General features: G+C 40.1%; 1 pseudogene; it reads left to right on the top strand.

The window, feature by feature from the left end:
• Positions 1–10132: 10132 nt before the first annotated feature.
• LOC118675545 lies at positions 10133–19127 on the top strand (annotated as a pseudogene).
• Positions 19128–21679: the final 2552 nt, after the last annotated feature.

Raw genomic sequence — 21679 nt, 5'->3', positions numbered from 1 at the left:
GAAACAACCACCCTTACAGAGGTTAAACAGAAGGTCGAGGAACCATATCAGGATTTCCTTTCTCGCCTCATGCAGGCAGTCAAGAGCGTAATCAATAACCAAGAGCCAGCCGATATCCTAATCAACCAACTGGCTTTTGAAAATGCTAATAATACCTGTCAGGCTTTATTAAGGCCGATTCGCAGAACAGGAACTATAAATGATTTTATAAAACAGTGTGCTGATGTAAGTCCAGCATTTATACAGGGTGTAGCTATAGCTGCAGCTCTCAAAGGGGAGACATACCCTCAATATGTACAGGGTATAGGAAAAGACAGCAATAATACAGGTAATAAAAGAAATATGAACTGCTACTCTTGTGGCTTATCTGGGCACTTTAGCAGAGAATGCCCAGATAAAAATAATAATACTCAGGCCAGATGGCAAGCTCCTCGACAGCCTGGAAATACATTAGGGAATAATATTAATCCTCCAATAACGGTTTGTCCCCGATGTCAGAAAGGATTCCATTGGGCAAAGGAATGTAGATCAAAATACCATAAAAATGGTCAGCCTTTCAACTCTACAAATAGCTCCCAAGGAGGTTATATCCCACCACCTCAATTGGGAAACTTGAGAAGGGGCCAGCCCCAGGCCCCTGAAATAATAGGGGCATCAACCCTCAACCCCTCTGCAAATTTCAATCAGTCAGTGACCTCTTCAGGGCAACCCCAGGCAGTGCAGGATTGGACCTCCACTCAACCACCCATGCAATACGAACCCCAGACTCGCCAGTAGCAGCCATTCCTACAGGAGTGTCTTGGCCGCTGCCTGAGGGAACTGTAGGTTTAATATTAGGACAGAGCTCCACCTCATTACAGGGGATCTTAGTCATCCCAGGAGTTGTTGATGCAGACTACACAGGAGAAATACAGATTTTACTTTCGTCACCTACCACAACTATACAGATTCAGCCCAACCAGAGAATTGCCCAATTACTCCTGTTACCAATACATAAAATAGGGACAGCTGTTACCCAGAAAGCTAGAGGGGCCGGAGGCTTTGGATCTAGTGATGCAGCATTTTGGATACAAGAAATCCATGCTACTAGACCTACAAAAATGTTACAAATTCAGGGAAAACCAATTGAAGGTCTATTGGATACAGGAGCAGATGTTTCCTGCATAGCAGGGAAGGATTGGCTCTCTTCATGGCCCACGCACACCACCTCCACTTCCCTAGTAGGACTAGGCAAGGCATCTAATGTAAAAAAGAGTTCTCAGATTTTAACTTGGGCTGATGAAGATCAACATTCAGGAACATTCTGTCCCTATGTAATTACGACTATCCCCTTTACATTATGGGGAAGAGATATCTTGTCTCAAATGGGAGTTCTATTATATAGCCCCAGTGATAGAGTAACATCACAGATGCTAGACATGGGATTGAATCCAGAAAAGGGATTAGGAAAAGAAAGTAATACATCACACTCCTCGACAGGATTTATAATTGGAGCCATTGCCCTTAGGACTGCTGATCCCATAGTCTGGAAATCGTCACAACCAGTATGGGTCGAGCAATGGCCCTTAACATCTGAGAAAATATCAGCAGCCCGACAATTAATTGATCAGCAATTAGCAGAGGGACATATAGAGCCATCAAATAGTCCCTGGAACACACCCATATTTGTAATAAGAAAGAAATCAGGCAAGTGGAGACTTTTGCAAGATCTAAGAGCCATAAATGCCACCATGGAAGATATGGGCTCCTTACAACCTGGATTGCCCTCCCCTGTGGCAATTCCACAGGAGTATTGTGTTGTTGTTATTTTTTTTCCTCTTTTTTTTATTTATTGCTTAAAGTATTACAAAGGGTATTACATATGTGTCCATTTTATCCCCCCGCCCTAGACAGTCCCCTAGCCTCCCCTATCCCCCAGTGTCGTATGTCCATTGGTTATGCTTATATGCATGCATACAAGTCCTTTAGTTGATCTCTTACCCCCCTACCTCCTGCCCCCCAACCCTCCCCGGCCTTCCTGCTGCAGTTTGACAATCTGTTTGAGGCAGCTCTGCCTCTGTATCTATTATTGTTCAAAAGTTTATAATGGTCTCTATTATCCATGAATGAGTGAGATCATGTGGTATTTTTCCTTCATTGACTGGCTTATTTCACTTAGCATAATGCTCTCCAGTTCCATCCATGACGTTGCAAATGGTAAGAGTTCCTTCCTTTTTAGAGCAGCATAGTATTCCATCGTGTAGATGTACCACTGTTTTCTAATCCATTCATCTACTAATGGGCACTTAGGCTGTTTCCAGATCTTAGCTATGGTGAATTGTGCTGCTATGAACATAGGGGTGCATATATCCTTTCTGATTGGTGTTTCTGGTTTCTTGGTATATATTCCTAGAAGTGGGATCACAGGGTCAAATGGGAGTTCCATTTTCAGTTTTTTGAGGAAACTCCATACTGTCTTCCATAGTGGCTGCACCAGTCTGCATTCCCACCAGCAGTGCACAAGTGTTCCTTTTTCTCCACATCCTCTCCAGCACTTGTTGTTTGTTGATTTGTTGATGATAGCCAGTCTGACAGGTGTGAGATGGTACCTTATTGTTGTTTTGATTTGCATCTCTCAGATGATTAGTGACTTTGAGCATGTTTTCATATGTCTGTTGGCTTTCTGAATGTCCTCTATTGAAAGGTGTCTATTTAGGTCCTTTGCCCATTTTTTGACTGGATTGTTTATCTTCCTTTTGTTAAGTTGTATGAGTTCCCTATAAATTTTGGAGATTAGGCCCTTATCATATATGACAATGGCAAATAATGTTTTCCCACACAGTGGGTTTTCTTGTTGTTTTGTTGATGGTTTCTTTTGCTGTGCAGAAGCTTTTTATTTTGATGTAGTCCCATTTGTTCATTTTCTCTTTATTTTCAAGTGCCCTAGGAGCTGTATCAGTGAAGAAATTGCTTCAGCATATGTCTGAGATTTTGTTGCCTTTGGATTCTTCTAGAATTTTTATGATTTCCTGTCGTACATTTAAGTCCTTTATCCATTTTGAGTTTATTTTTGTGTATGGTGTAAGTTGGTGGTCTAGTTTCATTTTCTTGCATATATCTGTCCAATTTTCCCAACACCATTTACCGAAGGGACTATCTTGGCTCCATTGTATGCTCTTGCCTCCTTTGTCAAATATTCATTGAGCATATCGGTTTGGGTCGATTTCTGGGCTCTCTATTCTATTCCATTGATCTATATGTCTGTTCTTGTGCCAGTACCAGGCAGTTTTGAGAACAGTGGCTTTGTAATACATCTTGATATCTGGTATTGAGATCCCACCTACTTTGGTCTTTTTCAGGATTGCTGCAGCTATTCGGGGTCTTTTTTTATTCCAGATGAATTTTTGGAGAGTTCGTTCTAGATCTGTGAAGTATGCCGTTGGTATTTTAATGGGAAGTGCATTGAATTTATAGATTGCTTTGGGTAGTATGGACATTTTAATGATGTTGATTCTACCAATCCATGAACACGGTATGTTCTTCCATCTGTTTATGTCTTCCTCTATATCTTTTTGCAACGTCCTGTAGTTTTCTCAGTAGAGGTCTTTTACCTCTTTAGTTAAGTTTATTCCTAGATAGCTTAATTTTTTTGGTGTGATGGTAAATGGGATGGTTTTTATAATCTCTCTTTCTGAAAGTTCACTATTGGTATATAGAAATGCCTCAGATTTCTTGGGGTTAATTTTGTATCCTGCTACATTGCCAAATTCATGTATTAAGTCTAGTAGCTTTTTGATGGAGTCTCTAGGGTTTTGTATGTATAATATCATGTTGTCTTCAAATAAGGACAGTTTTACTTCCTCTTTTCCAATTTGGATGCCTTTTATTTCTTCTTCTTGCCTAATTGCAATGCCTAACACTTACAGTACTATGTTGAACAGGAGTGGTGAGAGGGTACATCCCTGTCTTGTTCCTGTTCTTAGGGGAAATGGTGTTAGTTTTTGTCCATTGAGTATGATGTTGGCTGTGTGCCTGTCATAAATGGCTTTTATTATGTTGAGGTATGATCCTTCTACTCCCGCCTTGCTGAGAGTTTTTATCAAAAATGGGTATTGAATTTTGTCAAATGCTTTTTCTGCATCAATTGATATGACCATGTGTTCTTTTTCTTTCAATTTGTTTATGTGATGTATCACGTTTATTGATTTGCGGATATTGTACCATCCTTGCATCCCTGGGATAAATCCTACTTGGTCATGGTGTATGATCTTTCTGATGTACTGCTGCTCCGATTTGCTAAGATTTTGTTGAGGATTTTGGCATCTATGTTAATCAGGGATATTGGCCTGTAATTCTCTTTCATTGTGTTGTCTTTACCTGGTTTTGGTATTAAGGTGATGCTGGCTTCTTAGAATGAGCTGGGAAGTGTTCCTTCCTCTTGAATTTTTTGTGGTAGTCTGATGAGGATAGGTTTTAGTTCTTCCTTGAATGTTTGGTAAAACTCCCCTGTGAAGCCGTCTGGTCCTGGGCTTTTGTTTGATGGAAGCTTTTTGATGATTGCTTCAGTTTCTTCCATAGTTATTGGCCTGTTGAGATTTTTAGATTCTTCCTGATTGAGTTTTGGAATGTTGTATTTTTCTAGGAATTTGTACATTTCCTCCAGGTTGTCTAGTTTGTTGGAGTAGAGTTGTCCATAGTATTTTTTAACAATCATTTATATTTCTGTGGGGTCTGCTGTTATTTCACCTCTATCGTTTCTGATTTTGTTTATTTGGGTCCTCTCTCTTTGCTTCTTGGTGAGTCTGGCTAGAGGTTTGTCAATCTTGTTTATCCTTTCAAAGAACCAGCTCTTCGTTTCATTGATTTTCTGTATTGTTTTTTGGTCTCTATGTCATTTATTTCTGCTCTAATCTTTATTATCTCCTTCCTTCTGCTCACTCTGGGGTTTTCTTGTTGCTCTCTTTCTAATTCTTTGAGTTGTAGAGTTAGATGATTTACTACCAATTTTTCTTGTTTTTTGAGATAGGCCTGTAGAGCTATAAACTTCCCTCTCAGGACTGCTTTCATTGTGTCCCATACGTTTTGGATTGTTGTGTTTTCATTGTCATTAGTTTCCAGGATGTTTTTAATTTCTTCTTTGATCTCATTGGTAACCCAATCAACATTTAATTACATGCTACTCAGCTTCCAGGTGTTTGAGTATTTTGGGTTGTTTTTATTGTAGTTTATTTCTAATATTATGCCATCGTGGTCTGAGAAGATGCTTTTTATCATTTCAATCTTCTTTAATTTGGGGATACCTTGCTTGTGACCCAATATATGGTCTATTTTTGAATATGTCTTATGAGCACTTGAGTAGAATGTATATTCCTTGGCTTTGGGGTGAAGTGTTCTGAAGATGTCTATTAAGTCCATCTGATCTAATGAGTCATTTAGGATTGCTGTTTCTTTGCTGATTGTTTGTCTAGAAGACTTACCCAGTGCTGTCAGTGGTGTATTAAAGTCCCCTACTATGATTGTATTGTTGTCGATCTCTCCTTTGATATCTTCCAGGAGTTTTTTTATGAATTTGGGTGCTCCTGCATTGGGTGCATATATGTTTACCAGGGTTATATCTTCTTGTTGTATTGATCCCTTTAGTATTATGAAGTGGCCTTCCTTATCTCTTGTTATGGCCTTCACTTTGAGGTCTATTTTGTCCGATATAAGTATTGCTACCCCAGCTTTCTTTTCCTTTTTATTTGCCTGAAAGATATTTTTCCATCCTTTCACTTTCAGTCTGTGTGAGTCCGTTCTAATGAGGTGGGTCTCTTGTAGACAGCAGATGTATGGGTCATGTTTTTTTATCCATTCAGCCACTCGATGGCTTTTGTTTGAAGCATTTAGTCCGTTTACGTTTAAAGTTATTATTGAAAGGTACTTGTTTGTAGCCATTTCTTTTTTTGTGTGGCTGTTTTCTTTCTGAGCTTTTTATTTCTTCTTTTTACACCAGTCCCATTAACATTCCTTGCATTGCTGGCGTGGTGGTGATAAACTCCCTTAGCCTTTTTTTGTCTGTGAAGCTTCTTATTTCCCCTTCAAGTTTGAATGATAGCCTTGCTGGGTAGAGTATTCTTGGATTCAGTCCTTTTCTTTGCATCACTTTGTAAATTTCCATCCATTCTTTTCTGGCCTGATGTGTTTCTGTTGAGAAATCATTTGATAACCTAATGGGAGATCCCTTGTATGTAACTTTCCATCTCTCTCTTGCTGCCTGTAAGATTCTCTCTTTGTCCTGAACATTTGCCATGGTAATTATTATGTGTCTTGGTGTGGGTCTTTTTGGGTTCACCTTGTTTGGGACTCTCTGGGCTTGTGTGGATTTTTTCTTCCCCACCTCAGGGAAGTTTTCTGATATTATTTCTTCAAATAGGTTTTCTAATCCTTGTTCATCTTTCTGTTGTTCTGGCACCCCTATTATTCGTATGTTGTTTCGTTTCATGTTGTCCCAAAGCTCCCTTAGGCTCTCCTCCTGTCTTTTAATTTTGTTCTCCAATTGCAGTACAGTTTGGGTGTATTTTGCTTCCTTGTCTTCTAATTCACTAATTCGGTCCTCCGCTTCTCCTAGTCTACTGTTGATACTTTCAATGGTGTTTTTTTATTGCAGCTATATCACTCTTCATTTCTTCTTGGGTCTTACTTAAGTTGTTGATTTTTTCATTTGTTTCTTCTAGCTTCTTCCATATGTTATTGTTTTTTCATCTGTTTCTTCTTGCTTCTTGCATAGGTAGTTGCCTTTTTCATCTGTTTCTTCTAGCTTCTTGCAGAAGTTGTTGATTTTTTCCTCCATCCGGTTTATGCACTCTAGGACCCTTATTCTGAATTCTTTTTCTGTCATGTTGCATGCCTCTGTATTACTTAGCTGCTTTTCTGGAGAGTCCTCCTTCTCTTTCCTTTGGGGGTTTCTTTGTATACCCATGTTTGATCTCACTGACATATCTAGACGTTGAGTCGTTCAGTGGCTGCTCTCTGGGTGGCAGTGTCTCCTTGGGCTGTGGTTGCTCCTCGGGCGGTTGCAGTAGCAGCTGCTCCTCAGTTGGCAGCAGCTCCTCTGGTGGGTGCTGTTCACAGCTGCGGTGGCTCTTCTGGCTGGTGGGGGGAGGCTTCACGTACAGCTGCTGTTCCTCAGACAGAGGGTGTGGTGCTCAGGAGGCTGCTGTTGCTTGGATCTGCTGTGTTGATTTAAAGGCACAAAATACAACACAACAAGGCACCACGTACCAAGCACTAAACACAATATATTCACGATATTAATAACCCCAAATTAGGTTGACCACCTGAATTAAGAGAATTAGGGGATAAGGAAGAAAGAAGAGAAAAAGATAAAAGATAAATAAGAAACGAAAAGTAGGGAAGAAAAAAAAAGGAGTGCAAAAATGAAATTGGGAAAAAGGAGGGGTAAAGAAAAGAGGAAAAAAAAGAGGGAAAAAAAAGAGTGAAAAGAAAGAATGAAGTAGAACTGAGGAAGAGACTATGTATATGAGGAGAAAACTCCTATAGAACCGCCACTAATCCCAACAAATTCCAGCAACAGCTCCCTGGAAATGAATGCAAACTAGAAACAACCAATAGTATCAAGAGAGGCAAGGGAAAACAGAAGCACCAAAATAACCGGGGGGGAGGGGGGGGTGGAGGGAGGAGAAAAACCAGCAGAAAAAAAGAAAAAGAAAAAGAAAAACAGCCTCACAACCAGTTCTAAAACACACACACACACACACACACACACACACACACAAAACCAACAACAACAACAACAAAAAAAAACAATATACTCAACAATCAAGCAAACAGCAACAAAACAATAGGAAGATAAAAGAAGAAAAAAATTTTGGATAGTGAAGAAAGATAAGGGATATGTGTATAAGGATTTAGAGCAGTGGATTGGAAATAGGATATATAAGTAGGTTGAAATTTTGACAGGAGGTAAACAGAAGGAATAGGGAAAATCTAAAGCAGGAATAGGGTAAGAGAAACAAGACAACAAAAGGGAAAAAGTGAGGGAGAGGGTTTTAGCATAGAGGTAAAATTGAGGTAGGGAAAATTGATGCTAAATGATCGATGAAAATAGAATGTAGAACACTAATCCCAAAATAAAATAAAGAGAAAATAAAATGGCACTTTAAAAAATGGTAAAATGGTAGCAGTAATAATACTGGTTAAAAATAAAAATGTAGTAAATAAAAGGGTAAAATCAGGTGATGGAAAAAGAAGAAAAAAAATTGGTTTCTTAGTTAAAAGGTGAAAAAAGAAAAAAGAAAAAAGAAGAAAAAAAAAATTTGCAGTAGGGAAGGTCCTTCAGTTCTTCTACTCGCCAGTCTGGCTCGCCTTAGTCCTGTCAGGTATTCAGGAGAGTGTTGAATTTCCCTGTGATACACTGTTCCTCCGTGTTGTAAACCACAGTCCTGATTTTTAAAGCAAGCCGTATTTGTTTCCCAGACTGCCTTAATTTGTATTTAGCTAAGAGTCAGTTTGTGGCTCAGCCTCTGGGTGGCAGTGTTTTGGAGTTGGCCTCTGAGGCTATAGGGCCTCTCTGTCCAGTAACTTGGGTTTATCGTCTCTATTGCACTTAAAACTGGTGTGGGGAAGTCCACTGCCCAGAGATGGTTCCTTAATAGTTACCCGCTCTGTGTTGTTTCTGGGATTGAAAATCCCTCTATAGGCCAGACCCTGTTAACTCCCAGGGACCGATCAGATTATTTTAATCCTTGATCTCTTACAGGGTGGAATCTGGGTGTGGCTATGCTCCTTGCCTGGGGGCTAAGTGGAGGATTCCCACCCTCTGGAGAGAATGGCTGCCTGGATCCTGGGCCCAGGGGTGTCTCAGCACTCAATTCGCTGCCACCTCTCCCGGCCCCGCCTCTCTCCTCCGTCTCTCCCCAGATTCCACTCATCCGCACCTTCTCCCTCTCTTCAGCACAGGTGAATGTCTGTATCCAAAATGTCTTATGAACAGGATTCAGTGAAAACAAAAAAACAAACGCCGGCCGCGGAAATGGGGAAGGCTTAGTTTCTGTAAGCTCTTCTCTTACTGGCACTGCATGGTCTGGTTAGCTCTTCAGGCTGCTCCCTTTATGCTCAGTCCTCCGTGATCACAGAACCCAGCTCTCAAATCCCCAGGCGGCGCCAGGAATCCCGCGGATCTCCTTTCCCCAGTCAGGGGCTGTGCCTGTCCCAACGGACGAGGCTGTCTGCCACACGGTCTCCCTCTGGCCCTCTGGGCTCAGAGATCTGGCAAACTTTCCTGCCCAAATCCCTGTTTTTTGTTTTTGTTTTTTTTTCCCAGGGGAGTTCTGCCCTTCCCGGCTGCAAACTGTCTCACCAGCTGAGTAATTTCACCCAATTCGGGGTGGGTGTTATTAGTTTCAGCTGCTCACTCCATTTGCTCCGGGACAAGACCTGGGACGCGTCTGCCTATATCGCCGCCATCTTCCATCTCTGCTTTCAGTTTCAATATGAATTATGTTTCCAGGAAATGCCATTTCCGGTGGCCTCGAATAACCTAAGAGATTGTTTTTCTGTCTGGAAAGCCTTTAGATTAGATCATTTTAAAACCTACTTACTGTTCAGCTTAAACTCATACAGTGTTATATATATGTCAATTATGCCAGGGCTGACAGACCCTGAGCAACCAATGAACAGATTACTCTGACACAGGTTTCTGTGAAAGAGAGGCTAAGGGACTGTTTTACTTTAGAAGTAAAAGCAATCCTGTTCGCCTGCCTCGTTTGCTTTTTATTATAACAGCTTGAACATTAATTAACCTCTAGATATAATCAGCAGGGTAAGTATCCTTAAGAAAGCACATGCTTCTACAAGGTCAGATCTTTAAAGACTAAAAAACTCCCTGGTGGATCGGACTTGTTTGTAAAAGTCAAGGTAGGGGCTGCCACCTTCAGCAAGATCCCTTCAGAGGCCCCCAACCTTTCGGAGAATCCTCCTTACAGACATTCTAACCAAGTTCATTGCTTCCCCACATCTTCCCCTTTTTGTTTTGCTGGCTGCAGAGACAGAGGGAGGCAGTGAACTTTCTGCTTTGGAAGGTCAGTGTCAGCAAAGCACGTTCACTGCTTAAGTTCTGATTTTGTGGAGTATAAGAAAAACAAAGAGAATTACGATGACAGCAATGGTTAGCCTGATCAGGTACCAATTGATTTTAGGAAACTGTGTGGTGGGGGTCTATCTACTCCATATTCTCCTTTACAATAGTACAAGCAGTAGGCTGTTTTTCATGTTTATTGAAAGCAAGTAAGGACTCTCTAATTTGCCTTTGCAACATGTTTACTTCTTCAGCAAGGTTATCATGAAAGACTCCCCATGGATGCTTTTTAACATCAATCCAATGATGGTGACTACTGTTCCATTTTATTTTTTAATATATTTTTATTGATTTCAAAGAGGAAGGGAGAGGGAGAGAGAGATAGAAACATCAATGATGAGAGAGAATCATAGATCAGTTGCCTCCTGCATGCCCCCTACTGGGGATGGAGCCCGCAACTCAGGCATGTGCCCTTGACCGGAATTGAATCTGGCACTCTTCAGTCTGCAGGCCAATTCTCTATCCACTGAGCCAAACCAGCTAGGGCTACTGTTCCATTTTAAAGGGGTGACACATATGTGTTATGCTCCCAATTGCAATTAAGCCTGCATGCTATAGTGTCCTATCTTTCCCCCAGATATTCAATAGCTGCCTCTATTGCCTGTAGTCTAGTTAATATTTTGAATGATTTAGGAAAAGGCTCAGAGCTTAGTTGGGAGATAAGAAATATGCAGTGTTATCAGTACAGGGTATAATGGATACAAGGAGTAACATATTTAACTAGTCTTCAGGATAAGAAAAACATCCTGGAGAAAGCTGTAATTATGGGATCAATATGCTCTGGTAGTTAAGGTGTGTAAGGTTGATGGTCTTGAAAGTAGGAAATGTGAAAATACAGTTTCATTAAAATAACTTATTTAAATAATCTCCAAAAACACTTCAGTTACACCATATAAATTAATTAAGGTTTTAGTCCAAGTCTCTCGGTTTTAGAGATGAATTCCTCCCTTCTATAAATTCATGAGCTAGACCCACCAAAAGCATTTTATATAAGAAAATTTTAGGTAGTTTATCATTACTGTGTTAGTTGCAGTCAATCTTGTGTCCTTATTTCCATTTGCCAGAGTCAAAGGAAAAGTAAGAGGGGTGGATCTTTGGCTTCCATTACCCCAAAAGGAGTAGGGGCAGAAATTAGATAACCTCAATTATAATATTAATTTTTAATTGAATTTATTGGGGTGACACTGGTTTACAAATTTATACAGGTTTCAGGTGTACAATTCTACAGCACATTATCTGTACACTATATTGTGTGTTTACTACCAAAGTCAAGTCTCTGTTCATCACCATTTATCCCCCCATCACCTCATCCAACTTCTCCAATGCCTTTCCCCAGCAGTCACCACACTGTTGCCTTGTCCATGAATACCTTCTCTGTTTTCTTTTTTGCTCAATACTCCCCCCTCCACAACCCAACCCCTCACCTGCCTCCAAGAATTGTCAGCCTGCTCTTTATTTATAAGTCTGCCTCTATGTTGCTTGTTGGTTCATTTAGTTCATTAGATTTCACATATGAGTGAAATCATATGATACTTGTTTTTCTCTGAATGTTTATTTCACTAACATAATTCAAGTTAAAAGTACTCAATAATGATTTCACTGTAATCTCAAGATAGTCTACTGATTGCTAACAGATTATAGCTTACATAAACCATCTTCTTTTTAGCTAATTATATTTTGATAGGAGCCAAAGCATAACTGTCAACTGATAGCAGGAGAAGTACTTGCTGTCCTTACAAATCTAAGGTTTTTAGCAGTATCCAATTCTATTGCATAGTCACTTATGATTTTTCCTAAATGTTATGTTCAGCCTCATCATCTATTCCTACGACACACATAACGACTACTTCAATCAAAAAGGTACATGTAGTACCTTTATATGAACACACTCTTTAACAATTCTGATTGGCTTCTGTAGATCCTTCCACCAGCCTGGTCCTCTTCTCTCCAGAATTCCACATTCTGCCCATTCTTTACAGTAAAGCTCAGCTACTTTCAAACTAATTGGATTGTTTCTCACTCAGACATAATCCCTTCTTGTCCTGAAATCATAGAGTAATTTTTCAGGGTTTTGCATTCCCCCTTTGTCTTTTATGTTTTATCATTGGGTTGCACTCCTGGCAGAGCTGATCACCTTGGAAGCATTTACATGTTGCCACATATATTTGCACCTCCAGCACGTCATCTCTGGAGGTCAGAGATTGTCCTATGAAACTATATCCACAAAAGTAAATGCATTGTCTGGATTTTTTTTTTTTTTTTTTAGTTGCACAATGAGAAGTTGGTGAATTTACTTGACTAGCATTTGTGTCCCAAATAAGCCTGTGGTCAAGAGAAAGTGGCAAATAAATCATTAACCACTTCTTATTGCATACTTCTATGTTCTTGGGAATGTTTTAAACATTTTTCAAACATTTACAGTGTCATTTACTTCTTTTAATAGCTAAGGAACTTGGGCCATGAGTGATGTCAATGTGCATACCCAAAATGAGGTTTGAATTTATCAGTTTTCACAATAAGTGTAATTTGCTCTACTGGTCAGTTATACTAGAGCTGACATAGTACATGAACAACTGAATGAATGAGTAAATTGAAGGCCCCTCAATCCCCTTCTGTGCACTTTCTAGGGCGACTCAAAAAACGACTCATGGATCTTTGCCCTGGCCGTGCTTCTGAGCAGCATGTTTGTCTACAACAGCATGAGCACCATCAACCACCAGGCCCTGGAGCAGCTGCAGTATCCTTCCAGGAACCAAACCTCCATGTGTCATGGAGGCTATGAAAATGTAACTGAGACTATTTTTTGTTGTTTCCTCATGTCAATAATCATGGTTGAAGATAAAGGGACACAGGGTGAATGAAAATGGTCATAAAAATTATTTCCATGTGAGATCTGGAAATTTTGGTGTGGAGCACTTCTCAATTCCTTATCTAAGATCCCAGCTATGTGACTGAACTAACAAAGCTAATCCGGGCAAAATCCTCTCCCAGCTGGGCTGAAGTAGATGACTCAGCCGAGTTTGTGAGTTTCTTTCCAGGCTTTGTTTGGGTTTTACGGGATTTTATGCTGGAGCTGATGTTAGATAGACGCACCCTCACTGAAGATGAGTACCTGGAGAATGCCGTGAAGTTGCTTGCAGGTATCAGAGGATGGTCTGGATGGTGGAGGATGAAACATTTGACTTTAGAACTTACATTATATTTCTGACCAGCGGTCTATAATATAAAGTTCTAAATGGCAATCTTTGACATCCAGTGAGGATTTGCTGGGGTTTAAACATACATGGCAACATGTACAGTAAATGCATCTAAGGTGATCAACTTTGCCAGGAATGAAACCCAGTGCTGAATATGATCTACTGAGCCCTGTCATTTGTCACTTAAGGTCAATTTCTATTTTTTATTGTTTTGAAGTCCGTGCCAATGGTGATATGAGTATGACAGGTGGGTATGGGTTTCTATTGTTATTAATAAAGAAAAAAAAATCAAGTGACCAGAACTTAAGCTGGCTGAGGAAATGGAAGATCCAACATTGTACCAAAAATTTTAGAAAAATTGACACCATGAAAAAAATTTGAGGATAACAACCAGTTCTAAGACATTATGCAGCTCAAATCTCTGTGTTCTGATTAAGTTTAGAGCTCCTCTGCTTCTATTTGGAGAAAAATGCCCAACTCTGTGGAAAATGGTTAACACAGGATCACAAAGATATCAAATGACTTGTTTTTTTTAACATATTTTATGTTGTCTATCTTAGTAGCCCCCAAAATGAACATATTCTTCCAGTAAGACTGTCAAATCATTCATTATCTCTCTCTTATAACATCACTCTCTTCATTCTGCAGCCTGTTATCATGTTAATAGAATAAATTAATTACACAAAATAGATTTAGGAGAGAGAAAAATGGGTGGTACCTGGAAGCATGTCCATTTTTGCTTATTTAGTATTTCATTTATTTATTCAAGAATCATTTATGGAACAGCTGATATATGCCCAGAATTACTTAGTGTGACATTGTCACCACCAATATAATCTGATGTACAGAACGGTGAGGTGTTTAAGTGACATTAGGTTAATCTTGCATATTTGTATAGTGTGCATTTATTACTCTGATTTTTAGAAGTTGTTATTTACTGTTCTGAGTAATGTCTACCTATTTAACAATATCATAAATTGCCATATATCTACCAGGAAATATTTGAATCTTACTTTAGAACCCCCATTATATTTGTGACATGAGAACTATGATATTAAAAGTATTTCGGTAAATTTTTAGGATTAATCTATCATTCACAAATCCTATCTAATAACAGACAAACATGGTAATTGACCATACCTCTGCTACACTTCCCATTGGCTAACCAGCAGGATATGCAAATTAACTGCCAACAAAGATGGCGGCCGGCAGCCACGCAGCTGAAGCGAACATGAGGTTTGCTTGCTCCAGTGATGGAGGAAGCCAACGTTTCCCACCTACCACGGCCCAGCTCTGAGCTCCGGAATCAACAATGCTTCAATTATACAAGCTAAACAAACCCCAGATACCTGCTTTCAGCTGGCCATGGCCTCAGAGTTAGAGCACCAGTGATGGCAACAGAGTTTCAATTATAGATGCTACACAAACGCAGATACCTGCTTTCAGCCAGCCACAGCCTCAGAGCTGGAGCAAGCAGGGCAGCAACAATGTTTCAATTATAGAAACTAAACAAACCCAGATACCTGCTTTCAGCCAGCCATGGCCTCAGAGCTGGAGCTGGCTCTCAGCTGCAGTGACAGCTATAGAAGGTAAATAAATCCCAGAAAAAAAAAAAAAGAAGAAAAAAAAAAGAGGCTGGGAGCTTCAGTCACCCGCCAGCCTGAAAACGGCCCTTAGCCCCTCACCCAGACTGGCCAGGCACCCCAGTGGGGACCCCACCCTAAACGGGGTGTGACCAGCTGAAAACAGCCATCAGCCCATCATCCAGATTGGCCAGGCACCCCAGCGGGACCCACACCCTGATCTGCATCTCCCTTCAGGGGAAACCAGCCGGCCCCCAGCCATGCACCAGGCCTCTATCCTATATAGTAACAAGGTAATATGCAAACTGACCCTAACAGCAGAAGGACTGGGAATGACTGGTCACTATGACACACATTGACCACCAGGGGGCAGATGCTCAATGCAGGAGTTGCCCTCTGGTTGTCAGGGCGCTCTCACAGGGGGGAGCTCTGCTCAGCCACAAGCCAGGCTGATGGCTGCCAGTACAGCGGTGGTGGTGGGAGCCTTTTCTGCCTCCTCAGCAGCGCTAAGGATGTCTGACTGCAGCTTAGGTCTGCTCCCCACTGGCAAATGGACATCCCCCGAGGGCTGCCGGTCTTCCAGAGGGATGTCTGATTGCCATCTTAGGCCCAATCCCCCAGGGAGAAGGCCTAAGCCAAGTGGTCACCCCCAAGGGGTTCCAGACTGCAAGAGGACACAGGCTGGGCTGAGGGACCCCTCCCCCCGAGTGCACAAATTTTTGTGCACTGGTCCTCTAGTATCTAAATAATAGTCAAGAAATTGGACACCATGGAAAGGCTAAGGAAAACAATCATAAGTTTCTTCAGATGGGATGAATGTCTCCATGCCTCCTCTTCTTCCTCAGCAGTATTTATTTCTTTTATTCCTGGTTTTGCACAAAAATTAAAAACAAATCTGTTTTGTGGAGATTAGCATTACATTGATATTCATGATTAAATAGAAGCAGATATGTAAGCACCAGAGTTAAAATGATGCAAAGACCATTGGAAATGAACATCCTTTCTTGAAGACTGTCTCACCGATCATTGATGTTTTTTGCTTTTTTGTGTGTTTTTTTCTCTACAGGAAGGGAGCCCAAAATCCAGCAATCCAACATGCCTAGAAAGTAAGTATATCAGGAAGTTCTTTCCCGAGTGAAAAGGCTTTGTTTTAGATAGGCCTACAAATGACAAAAACTTGTTACAACATATGGAGTGCATTTCAGAAAACCAACTAGACCGCAATTTCCAGGGCAATCCAAACATTTCTGTAACTATATTATCACAGATGCAAAAACCAAGAGCCTCAGAGAGGGAATCATTGTCACTGGAAATCGTGAGTCTCCATTCTCACAGTTGTTCATTGTGTGTGATTGTACTCAGGGTTTGCCAGAGTTCTGTTTCCTTCTCTATGTAATGTGGAAAGCAGAGATTCATGCCACACATAGACATGCATGTTTTTTCATTAAAGTTTCCATTTATGAGGGCTTATTGAAGCCTATTGTATCTCATGAAACTAATACACTAATGGCATAAGCACAAGCTGCTGTTAAAGATAGGAATCTGCATGATGATGATAAGACCAATTAGAAAAAATATATAGCAGAACATGACCCACTGAAAGTTCATTAGGGCTTGAGAAAAAAACTTAACATATAGCCTTATGTATAGGGCTAGATTCATGGATATATACCACTTCAGCAGACATACAGTGCCCTGGGATGAGATGGGCTAAGGTTTGATTTAATATTTGAGTCACCATCCTGAAATTTTTGATTTTTCATATGGGTCTAAATTTTCATTGGAAAATTTTACCCACAAAGTATTTACTTTATCTACCTGTAAAATAAACTCTTTTAAATTTTATTTCAATTGGGAAAAGGTTCCAGGAAACCTTTGAATATATTGGTTGAAATCATTAAATTTACATTATTATATACTGAATTTGAGAACCTTAAAGGAAAGAGTGAGTAGGAGATATGATGATGTTATTACAAGGAAGTGGGTTTATAGTATATAACGGAGGAGGAGACAACAATGAAATCAAGGAGGATGGTGGGGAGTAAAGAAAGAAAGAGAAAACAGAAATCTTCATTTCAATAAAAATTTTGTTGTTTTTAGAATGATGATCTCTAAAACTTGTGATATAGTGAGTAAGAACTTCCTATCCATTTTCTGAATATCCTGTCATTCAGGGCTGGGGACCTTGGCAAAGGCCTATGTGGACGCCATCAACAGTGGAGCAGTGCCTTGTTTGGAAAATGCAGTGATAACTCTTGCTGAGTGTGTGAACTCAGTGGCCGTGCAAAAGGCAGCTGACCACTACAGCCAGCAGATGGCCCAGAGAGTGAACTTCCCCACAGACACGCTGCAGGAGCTCCTGGGCCTGCACACAGCCTGTGAGAAGGAAGCCATTGCAATCTTCATAGAGCACTCCTTCAAGAATGACAAGTGGGAGTTCCAAAAGAAGTGTATGGTAAATATGTCTTAGCATGGACCCTTCCTAATTCCTGTTCTTCTAGATTGATTCCTGGACATTCCCTTTTGACCTATAGTTCATGTGTTTCCCATTGTAAAAGAAGTTTGGATTCACTTGAGGGTCTGGGATCTATAATCTACTATTCATCCTTTTTCCAAAAGATTGGCTCTTTATTTCCATTATGGCAATACAAATTAACATGTGCTTATTAGCAGTTTGCAAAAACACATACTTTATTAGTTCAAAATTCTTCAGGTGAGTTCCTAGCACAAGATGTATGTTGCTCTGCTGTTTACCAAGAGCTGAAAATAAGATTCAGATGTTGTACACCTGAAACTAATATAATGTCATTAGGAGGGTCATGGGGCCTCCTCCCCAACTTCAAGCCATTCATTGTATCCTTGTATTGTTTCTAATATCTTTGACTACCTCTCTGCTAACAACTAGAGAAAAGTGCTTTTAAATGCCTCATGTATTTAGGTATGCCCACTTGAGTAATCTCCATTTCTTAAAGTTAGCCAGTGCCATATAAATCTAATCACTTGATCAATATTTAGCATATTCATAGGCCTAGAGACTATCATATATTGATACCAGGAGAGAGAATTCTTGAGGACAACATAATTCTGCCCAATATAAACACCTTGTCTTTGAGTCTGTCATTGACCATCCTACAAGTTAAAAAACTCTTGCTTCATACAGAAGAAAATTAATATGATTATAATTTTTCTGGTGTAGCAAAAAATTTATTTCCGTATATATTTGCACAATCAAGCCCTCATTAAATTAATTCATGAGGAGTTCAAAACTCTGTTCAGTGAACACTTACCTCATTAGTGAACAATTGGTCTACTTTGTACATATTTTTATCCATAGCAATCCAAGTTTGCAGAGGAAAGTCTACTTCCAGTCATATTGAACTTTCCATTGCTCATTGCTGATGGATGGACCACTGTTAATCTTATGACTGATAAAGGGACCTTGATGATACTGGATTGCATATTTGATATTTGCTAGAGAATTGAATTTAAAAGTTCTCATCAAAGAAAAAACCATGTTTATACCGATGTAAGGTGGCAGACAATAATTAGACAATATAGTGATCATTTTGCAATGTATACAGATATCAAACCATTACATTGTACACCTGAAGCCAATATAATGTGATATCTCAAATATATCTCAATTTAAAAAATAAATGAAACCTGGATTTCCTGTCTATCAGTTCCATCATTTCACAAACATTGAGCTTGAACCCAAGAGAACTGAGGAACTTTCCACAGGTCACACAATAAATTGGTCTAAACTGTGACTAAAATGAGCTTCTTGAGCATGGTCTATGGTTCCATGCTCCAGTCCAACTTGATGGCATTAAACTACTTCTTCCAAGAGGATCACAGTTGGACCTTCCCTTCTTTTATAGTAGCCTCTTTCCTTTGTATTTCTCCACATTTCTGTGGCAGGGCATCATAGAGAAAAAGAAGGAAGATTTCTTGCTGAAGAATGAAGAGGAATCTCTCAAATATTGCCAGGCTCAGCTTAGACAGCTTTCAGAGCCGCTGATGGAAGGCATTTCTAAAGGAACTTTCTCTGTACCTGGAGGATACATTCTCTACTCAGAAGAAATGAACAAGGTTGAACGGTCCTATGCATTGGTGCCCGGGAAAGGAGTGAAGGTGAGGAATAAAAAGATGGGGGAAGACCAGCACATGAAGGACAGAGTTTTTGTGGGCTCTTTTGGAAAATCTATGATGATAGGACTCTATGTGAAGTGATAGCAAAGCATGGTGATATCTGTACATTTTTATCTTTTACATCCACAATTAGATAAGTGCTCTTAAATAAAATAGAATATTTTCCCAAACAAAAGATCTATTATCAGGAATGTAGATGAAATAGAACATGCCTTTCATTTAGAAACAATGTAATAGTTTAGCACTGTGTACACGGAATACATAATTAAAGAAACAATGCTCTAAAGAAGCTTATCATCTCACCTAAAAAAAAAGGAAATATAAATAGTCAGTTGGATTGGTAGGATAAAGTTTATCATATAAGATACACTAATAGTGGTGATAATAATGATGGTGATGATGATGCCTGATATATATTGAGCACACACTTTCTACACCAAGTACATTTTAGGTTGACTATCACTTTAATCTTTAGAATACTATGACTTCAGATACTAATGTCATCCCCATAATACAGTTGAGAAATAAGATGCACTGAGAAGAGAGAAACCAAGATGGCAGTATAGGTAAATACCTGAAATTGCTGCCTCTCACAACCACGTCAAAAATACGACTAAAAGACAAAACGGACATCATCCAGAACCACAGGAAGGCTGGCTGAGTGGAAATTCTACAACTAGAAGGAAAGAGAAAAGCACACTGAGACTCAGAGGAGGTGCGGAAGTAAAATGCAGAGGTACGGGGGCGTGTGTGTAAAGGGCTGGCAACTGAGGATGCGGTTGTCTTTTACAATCGGGAAGGAGTCTCAAGCTCCTGAATGCTCTGAACTCCAGTTCCGGGCGAGTCTCTGGGGACCCAGACTCATACGGAGAGAAACTGGACTGTCTCGCATTGAGCAGAACTTGAGGGCAGCTTTCTCTCAGAGGTGCTTGCAGTGATTACTTCAGGACACTGAGACCCGGGACCTCTTAGGGCAAAACAGCCATAGCTGTTTGCTCTGTCCTGTTGATTCCCTTAGACCCTGCCCCACCCAAGCTGTTCACAAAGGCTTTTGCATATGAATGACCTAGCCCGTTGCAATCTAAAATTACCTAAGAAACTGCAACTGGGTCAGAGAGACCCAGAACATCCAAAAGAAGGCCCAAATCCCCACAGCAGCTTGCATTGCTTCACAGCTGGACCTCATCTGGGCACCTCCAAACCCCAAACAAAGAAGAAGAATCTGCAGATCTCTCCATAGCTCTTGCCAGGTAGCCTCAGGAAGAGGCTAAATTAGCATCTCCTTAGAGATCCAAGAGCTAGTGTACCCAGTGGTCAGAGTGGGACCATACAGATTACAACTCCTCAGATCCATAAGGGACACAGTCGGGGGGCAGACTCAGTGAGCACCAAAGCCCCACTGAAGCAAGTCTTGCCCCAGAAGGGTGTCTCCAGCACAGAAGTTCTCCCACTGTAGACACAGCTGATTCTCACAGTCAATTGGCCTGGAGGTCAATTCCTCCCAGTGATACCTACAACAATCAAGGCTTAACTAAAACAAGACTGTGCACAAAGCCCACAAAGGGGTGCACCAAGAGTTCCACCTCAGGTAATTGGGGAGGCTGAGCCACTGTGCCCTATAGGACACCTAGCACACAAAGCCACTCTATCAACACAGGGAAACATAAAAAATGCGGAGACAAAGAAACAGGTCACAAATGACAGAAATGGAGGAAAGCAAACTACTGGATATAGAGTTCAAAACCACACTTATAAGGTTTTTCAAGAATTTCCTAGAAACTGCTGATAAACTTAGTAAGACCCTCAATAAATCTATTGAGACCCTCAAGGATATGAAAAAAGACCAACTAGAAATTAAGCATACACTGACTGAAATAAAGAATATTATACAGAGATCCAACAGCAGACTAGAGGATCACAAGAATCAAGTCAAAGATTTGAAGTATGAAGAAGTTAAAAACACCCAAATGGAAAATAAAAAAGAAAAAAGAATCCAAAAATATGAAGATAGTGTAAGCAGCCTCTGGGACAACTTCAAACGAACCAACATTTGAATTATGGGGTGCCAGAAGAAGAAAGAGAGCAAGATACTGAAAACCTATTTGAAAAAATAATGACAGAAAACTTCCCCTACCTGCTAAAAGAAATAGACTTACAAGTCCAGGAAGTTCAGAGAACCCCAAACAAAAGGAATCCACAGAGGACCAACCAAGACACATCATAATTAAAATGCCAAGAGCGAAAGACAAAGAGAGAATCATAAAAGCAGCAAAAGAAAAACAGCTAGTTACCTACAAGGGAGTACCCATACTATTTCCAGCTGATTTCTCAACAGAAACTATGCAGGCCAGAAGGGAGTGGCAAGAAATATTCAAAGTGATGAATACCAAGAACCTACAACCAAGATTACTTTATCCAGCAAAGCTATCATTCAGAATTGAAGGTCAGATAAAGAGCTTCACAGATAAGGAAAAGCTAAAGGAGTTCATCACCACCAAACCAGTATTATATGAAATGCTGAAAGGTAGCCTTTAAGAAGAGGAAGAAGAAGAAAAAGGTAAAGATAAAAATTATGAACAACAAATAGGCATCTATCAACAAGTGAATCTAAGAATCAAATGAATAAATAATCT

Source organism: Myotis myotis, unplaced genomic scaffold (assembly GCF_014108235.1).
Source record: "Myotis myotis isolate mMyoMyo1 unplaced genomic scaffold, mMyoMyo1.p scaffold_m19_p_2, whole genome shotgun sequence".
NCBI lineage: Eukaryota > Metazoa > Chordata > Mammalia > Chiroptera > Vespertilionidae > Myotis > Myotis myotis.
The sequence above is the reverse complement of the archived record's forward strand: the minus strand, read 5'-3'. Positions and strand labels throughout refer to the sequence as shown.